Source organism: Aphelocoma coerulescens, chromosome 9, assembly GCF_041296385.1.
Source record: "Aphelocoma coerulescens isolate FSJ_1873_10779 chromosome 9, UR_Acoe_1.0, whole genome shotgun sequence".
Classification (NCBI taxonomy): domain Eukaryota; kingdom Metazoa; phylum Chordata; class Aves; order Passeriformes; family Corvidae; genus Aphelocoma; species Aphelocoma coerulescens.
Genome location: NC_091023.1, coordinates 18,270,498 through 18,277,975, shown reverse-complemented (window position 1 = coordinate 18,277,975; position 7,478 = coordinate 18,270,498). Strand labels below are relative to the sequence as shown.

The window sequence follows — 7,478 nt, the reverse complement described above, 5'->3', positions numbered from 1 at the left end:
AAAATTGGTTCAGCCATTTTTGAGTTATTCAAGTGTGAATAAGCAATTTCCCCATGTGCTCCGTTCAGAAATTTTGTGCTTGGGTAACTCAGACCTCTGGAATTGCAGAATAAACGAGGTTTCTGCATCTCGCTAAGCCGGCAGGGAGGGGATTTCCCGGGAGTGACTTCACAGGGAGACAGCAAATCTTCCCACCCTGAACCTGGTCTTTGGTTAAGATTCTCAGCATCTCCATCAGCCCCCAGCCCTCTCCTTCCCCACTGATGCTGCACTGTAGCCCCATGCCAGCTTTGTCACTCGTTTCTCTGCTGCTCATCTCCTTGAGTGACAGCATGTCCAAACCAACAACTTCTGCTTCTTTGCTCAAACTTTGGCATTTTCCACGAGTGCAATTTCCTTACTGCTGCTTTGCTCCCCAACCACTTCCTTTTACCTGGAGAGTGCAATGCCCCACTTGCTGCATCTCCTGTCCCTCACAGAGATTTATCACAGCCATATGTCATATGTCCTGTCTTAAATTAGCACACTGGCTCTCTTGGGCATGACTTTTCCTTCAGGAACCATGCCCAGTGGTGCTGGGGCACTGTGGCAGCCCTCAGGGCACAGCATTCTGACGAGGCTCCCCACAGTTCCCGGCGGATGCCAGCATTCCTGCAGTAGGAATCGGTCATCTCCAAATTTTCAGCTGCCCAGGCAGAACTCAGGTCTATGGCAACCTCTCTGGCCAGGACTTGGGAAGCCAAATCCTTCCAGGACACGGAAGGAAAATGCCCATCCACGGCCCTGGTGGAAGTGTACAGCAGAAGGCAGAGGAGATACAGATGTGCTCTGTGTCTGTCCTCACAGAGGAGAGGTCAACCATAGCGAGCCCTGATAACCTCCCAAATTCCTGCTCCTGCCAGCAGCCATGGGGAAGGTGGCCAGGAATGTGGTCCTGTGGCCACCCCACTGTGCCGGTGCAGGGCTAGGGCTGGGCCTGCATGGCAAGGGAGTTTCTGGGGCAGGTTTCTGGGCCAGGAGCACTGTGGGGAGGTGCCGCTTGCAGATGGCAGGTGTCTGCGGGGACAGCCCAGATGGCTCTGCCAGGGGGACGAGGCTGCCCAGAGTGAAGCAGCCAGCCATGCACACCACTGGCCCTGGACCTGCTGGAGTTCCAGCCACTCCCAGGGACCAGGGGCATCAGCATTCCACAACATCAGGGACTTGGGGGATTTTGCTAAACCCAAGTGAAGCCTCCCCAGGCTTCTGAGGGGCAGATGCAGCGCAGAGGGCCAGGACAGGTCGCAGCACGTGTCCCACAGGCATGTGTCTGTCCTGAAGGATGTGGAAGTGCCAGCTCCAACCACCAGGACAGTGTGTGTGGATACACCATCCCAAGGGATCAGACTCTGTCCCAGAGAGGGTCCTAAGACCTTCCCATAGCAAAGTCAGGACAGAGGGGAAAGAAGACTGAGGCACCCACAGGTTTGGAAGCTGTGGCTGCATGCACAGTAACCAACACCTTCTCCCACGAGGAATGTGGTGGGGAAGACACCTTGTGGGTAGAGGTGGGGGTCCTGGGAGAGGTGACTTCAAGTGCTCTCTCTATGGTTTCAGCTTGGCCAGGATCACAGAACTCATCCCTGTCACCACGGTGGGAATCATGGTGTGGTGGGGAGGCTTGTGGTACGACGAGATGGGATGTACGGGATGGGCTGGGGAAGAATGGGGTGAGATGGGTTGGCAAAGGGTGGGATGCATAAGAGATGGGATGGGACTGTAGAGAACGGGATAGCAATGGGTGGCGAAGGTAAACCAGGCTGCCAGTAGTGTGGAACAGAGGGCCCCACGATCCCGTCATCACACACACTGCCAGGCTCACGCACTCACCCGCACCCGGCGGGGCGGGGGACCGGGCAGCGCGGGCCGGGGGTCTGCGGGGCAGGCCGGGCGCGCGGCGCCTTTAAGAGCCCAGTTCCGCCGGCGGCCGCTGGGTGGGGCGCGCTCCCCGCCCTGCGCCTCCCGCGCCGGGGGGCGGGGCCAAGGGGGGCGCGCCGAGCAGCGCCCGCCCCCTCCGATTCATCTTTCCGCGGAGGCTCCGCCCCCCGCTCCGGCGCCGCCCAATCGGCGCCGCGCTCGCCGTCGCCAGGGGCGCCGGGTTGCCAGGGGCGGGGTGATTGGCGGGCGGGCCCCGCCCCGCTCGGCTCAGCGGCGGCGGCGGCGGCGGCGGCGCCAGAGCGCGAGCGTGGCGCGGCGGTGAGAGGAACCGCGCGTGGCGCCGAGCTCGGGACTGCCCGGCGGGGCCGCCCGCACCGCCCCCGCCATGGCCGCGGCTCGCCCGGGGGCCCCCCCGCCGCCGCCGCCGCTGCTCCCCCTCCTGCTGCTCCTGCTGCTCCCCGGTGGCCGCCGCGCTCTGGAGGGTGAGTACCGGGCGGGCGTGCCCGTCCGCCGCGCCGGGGCCCGGGCCACCGCGCACGGGTGCACGCATCCTCCGGGATGTCCCAGGCCCGTTGTGGCTCAGCTCGACTCGTCGTCGCGCCGCGGATGCCCGGTTGTCCCCGCGGAGAGCTCGCCGCCGCAGCCCCGCTCCCAGCGCTTAGCCGCCCTCAGTAGGTTTCAGAGTCAACGCCCCGTGGAACCGAGCCCGGCGCGGCAGAGCCGCGGCATCCGCGGCCGGCGGCTGCTGGCAGGGAGCGGCGCCTCTTTGGATACTCGGTTCACGTTTCGAGGCTTTTCGCCACGACCGAGAGGGCTGGAAAATTAATATTTCTTTCAGTGGAAGCTCGCGGCGTGCCAGAACTGGTGGGGCCGCGGAAGGAGTGTCCGTGTGCCGTGTCCGGCTCCATCCCTTCCCCGGCAGGGCTCGCCGCGCCCGCTGCCTTAACCCCCGAGGCTCCAGCGTGGGACCTCCGGGGCGAGTGGCCACGCGTGCCGCATCTACCCCCGACCGGGTCTGCGCTCCGCGGCTCTTCCACCCTCGAGTTCCGATGGAGTTGGGAATAGAATGGGGAGTAATTCTCTCCCCCTTGGAGAGTGGACGCAGGTCCGCGGGGCAGCGCCGTTGCACCCCCAGCTTTGAGCGAGGAAAGAGGCTTTTGGCCCCGCTGGGGTACCGGGGGTTCCCGGGCGGGCAAGGCGGGTCGCACCGGAGAGAAGGAGGAGAAGAGGGCCCGGACGGGTTTTTGTCTCGGCACAAATTGTGCGGGGCTCCGGCCGGAGTGCCAGGGGCGGCGGCGTTCCGGTGTCCGGTAACCGAACCCGCTGCCGGAGCGGCGGGAGGGGGCTGGGAAGGGAGGGACGGAAGGGAAGGGAGATCCCCCGGTCGGAGCGGAGCTGTGGGTGCCCCCGCCCGGGGGCTGCTCGGAGCGGGTGTCGTGCTCGGGCTCCCGCTGCCGTCGCCCCGCGTTGCGAGGTTCGGGCCGCGGCGCCGGGGGTGGCCGTGGGCAGGAGCCCTCCCCCGCTGCGGTGGATGGGGGACGTCTTTCCTCCGGCTTTGGGCTTTGTAAAAAGTTTGGGGGGTGGTTGTTGTCTGCGTTCCTTTTCATCCTCCCTCCGTGCGATTTTTTGGTTTTTCTTTAATAGGGAAAAAAAAAAATTACAACTCCTCGTCCTTTGTACGCTGTAGGAATCAGAGCTGTGGGCCTGCCGGGTCCGTGAGCTCCCGGCTAAGCGGGGACCCCGCGGCAGGAGGGGAAGGGAGAAGCGAGCAGCACTCAGCCCTCGCGGGATGGAGGCTCCCGAGCACCGGCCCGGGGATCCCTGCCTTCTGGAGAGGTGCCGGAGGATGAAGTTATAGGCAGGGAGCCCGGCGAGGCCCCACGCTTGCGGGTAGCCCCTCACAACGTGCTTCCCATCAGCGGTTTGGGAATTTGGGAAGGATAGCTGGCGTGGGGGCTGGCAGCACCGATGTGCATCACCTGGGGACGGTCCCTCCAGTCCCTGGGGAAACAGGGAGCCCCAGCCTCTCCCCCGCTGCCGTCCAGGGATGGAGCAGTGCAAAGAGTCTGATGGAGAGAAAATAAACAGCCCCTGCTGAGGAGTCACTGGGTTTTTTCAGCTTCCCGAATGTGTGGAGGGGTCAGTGGCTGAACACACCATCTGAGAGGTCAGGGCCCAGCTGGGTGCCAGCCCGGTGGAACCACTTCGGGGCTGGCTGGCAGCTGCCCAGCAGTTTTTGGGCTGGCCCCGATTCCCCTGGGATTCTTTCTCTCTCTGTCTCTTCCTTTTTTTTTTTTTTTTTTTTTTTTTAAATTTTTTTTTCCCTTTGCTCTTGTTCGAGCTGGATGGAAAGTTGCAGCTGGCCTGGAGAGGCTTCTGCCTTGCCCAGCTTAGGGAAGCCGCTGCTCGCATCAGGGTCACTCTTCTGCTGCGTTGGGCATTTCTGTCCATGCTCAACGCTGCTTTCCAACGGGGACCGGCGCGTTCCAGTGGTTACTGTAAATCTCGTGTGCACGTTTGTTTGGATATTTTAGTGCTGATCATAAATCTGGCGTGGCCATAAATCTGTACGCACGTCCTGCAGACAACAGCAGTGAGCAGTCCCCAGACCCCGGCCACTTTACCGTCCCCTCCGAGGTGCACTGGGCTGGGCTTACGGCTGGTGCCGGGCTGGAAGGGCAGGGGGCTTTGGGGCTGGATGGCGCTCCCCGTTCCCAAGGGTATGGTGGGGAGTTGGGTTTCTTTACAAGGCCCCACGGGGGTGGAGGAGAAAAGCCGCGCTCGGCAGCAGCTCAGTGAGGGCTTTGTGCTGCCGAGGAGAAAATGGTTTCTCTCCAGATCCTGTAAGTGCGCTGGGTTTGTTTGAAGTCACAATGTGTTTTTCTTCTCCGGTTCAGCAGTCCCCAGGCCGGCTGCAGAAGGAATGCTCTATCCGGGGGCAACAGCGGATCCTTTCTCCGGCGCAGGGGTTTGAGCCGAGGAGTTTGTCCCGGCGGGGCTGTGGGAGCAGAGGCCCTGTGGGGAGCGGATGCAGTGGAACAGCATGGGGAATGTGCTGCGTTCCAGGCCCTTGCCCACCATCCAGGGGTAAAACCCCAGGCTTCAAAACACCCTGGCTCAAGGGAGCATGGACAGCCACAGACTGGATCTGGCTGTCGCCCTGGGGGTGCGGGTGGACTGGGACAGGGACTTGCTCTCCCTAGGAGCCACTCTCCCAGGCCATTCCTTCCCTGAGCAGCCACTCTGGATTCAGGACTCCATTTAAACTTGGGGTTTCCCACGTGCTTCCCCATAAACTTCCATGCAGAAGCACTGCAGTTTGCTGCACGTAGTCCTGAGCAGACTTGGGCTCTAGTGAAATAGCCAAACTCCCCAACGCAGCAAGATTTCTAGGGGGGATTTTCTTCATCTGGTCTCTGCCCAGTGGTACCTCCCAGACTCCAGCTGGGTGTTACACAGATTGACCACGCTTCTCTCTGCACCAGCAAACCCCTGCTTAATTGACCCCTGTGCTGGAACTGCCAGGTATTTTCTTGGCAGAGAGATTTGCTTTCTGTTTAATTACTTTTCACAGAAATGGCATGTTTCTTGGCGGGGCAATGGGAGAAGTTGGCCCTGCTGTTTTATGGATGCTTGGGGTAGGGCTGTGAGGGAAAGCGGATCGTGGGGCTCCGCAACACTCACTGGATTCATTAAATCTCCCATTCCTCACTAAAAGCTGCGCTTGAGGAAGCCTTCCCGTCCGTGCTCCTGAGGAGGGGAGAAGGGCTTTCCTTTGTGTCAAGTGAAGCATGCGGAGAGCCAGGGAGAGGGAAAACTTGGAGCGCCGGGGTCCATTTGCAGCCCCATGTTTCTGCCTCAGTGTACAGCGAGGCTGTGGCTGCCAGGCCATGCCTGCCCAGCCCTTGCGATTGGGAATAGCGGCCTCTGGTTTTTAAGGAATGAACCGAAACTCCTTGTTTTGTTATGATGACTTACTGCAAGAGATATTTGGGGAAACCAGTTTGTTGCATTTTCTTTCCGTGAGCCGTTTGCTGCTGCTGCTGGAGCAGGGGAGCTTGGTGTTTAATTAAAACAGCCCCAGCAATCTGAATCACAGACTTGCATGTTTTTAAAATTGTAGCTGTTCCTGTTGTGCTGAGTCAAACTGGTTTGTCGGGATTAAGCGTCTCTGCCTGGGAGCCGCGCTGGGGGAAGGGTGCTGGGGCGGCCCCGGGGTCGGAATCCCCACTCTCAGCTGGTGCAGACCACAGGGTGGGTGTCAGCCTCCGCCGGAGGAGAATCCTGGGAAAGGGGGACTATACCCAAGGGCTGCGGTGGAGCTGGTGGTTGCCATTGCCACAAGCTTCTCAGCGGTTGAAACCATAATGAGCTGCTGTTGTTTCTGTGTCCAGCATGTTCCCATGAAGCGTTTGGGGGATGGTGGGGATGGGGGTGCCCCTCCAAGGCCAGGAATCTCCTTGTAGAGCCTCATGCCCCAGGGGATGGGCTGCCATCTTGAAGGCCAGGCAGCCTGTTGCAGTGACACTCCCACCAGCCTGGGACCGTCCCATTTGAAGTCATGTTTTGGTTTTTTTATTGCATTTTTGTTGTTGTTGTTGTTGCTCCAAACCCAGCCCTGTGCTCTGGCTGGGCGGTGCTGGCAGTGGGGCATGGGCCGTTCCCTCACAGAGCTGAGCCCCAAGTGGGAGCCATTTTGTAGGAAGGGCATGTGGGCATCCTGCCTGTGGAGGGACAGGCTTGGCACAGTTGGTGAAACCTCATCATCCTGTGCTTGGGGACCATTATCACCCGCCCTCAGCATGGCCATGGAGGAGTCATGGAGCCGAGCTTGGGAGTGGGGCAACGTCCCCTTTCCGCAGGGCTACGTCCCTTTCCCACAGTGCCGCCATTCCCAGAGGGGCTGCATCCCTCCCCTGGTGCCCGCTTTCCCCTCGGCACAGCTCAGTCCTCCAGCCTGTGCTCCCTGAGTCAGGAGGTAGCGAGCCCAGTGCTGGCTTCACATGGCCGCCCTGCTGAAGAGGAACGGGAGCCATTTTGGGAAGAGGCTGGAGCACAGCGGCAGGGCTGAGCACCAGGCCCATCGGCCACTCTCCATGCACGTGCCAGCGTGTGTTGGCTGAGGGTCCCAGCCTGGGACAGGGGGGAGGATTTTGCTGGGGGGGTTCTCTTTATTTTATTTTTGCCCATTGCTAAGCCCTGCTGCGCTGCGGGGCCTGGCGTTTCTCATGCATGTGGCAGGAGCTGTTGACAAACACCTGTTTCCCAGCCCCCTCCCCAGGAATGCCCCAGGGCCCCTGCGGGGGCTGCAGTGCCGGAGGAGTGGGCGGCAGGGATGTCCCCTCCCAGGGGAGCCCTCCGCCAGGACTCTCCTGCCCAGCAGCAGCTGCAGGGGGATTTGAGCCTCCCTGTTCCTCTCTGAGGTGTGGCTGTTGCGCGGGGCTGCTGAAATCCATCCCTGTCCCGGGGAAGGGACACTGCTGTCCCCATGTCCCCTGCACCCACTCCTGCATCTCTTGGGTGCTCAGCGCCTGCCCAGCAAGGGCTGGGGCGCGGGGGGA

The 7,478-nt window shown here is 61.2% G+C and overlaps 1 protein-coding gene across 2 annotated transcripts in view; it reads left to right on the top strand.

The window, feature by feature from the left end:
- Positions 1-2,308: 2,308 nt before the first annotated feature.
- The window catches only part of EPHB3 (EPH receptor B3), a 29,383-nt gene continuing 24,213 nt past the window's right edge, over positions 2,309-7,478 (top strand). Inside the window, exon 1 of one of the 2 annotated variants that reach the window (XM_069024108.1) lies at positions 2,309-2,399. The gene's annotated coding sequence lies outside the window, so the exon portion shown is untranslated. The remainder of the gene's footprint in view (positions 2,400-7,478) is intronic. The other variant, XM_069024107.1, reaches the window with a different exon arrangement.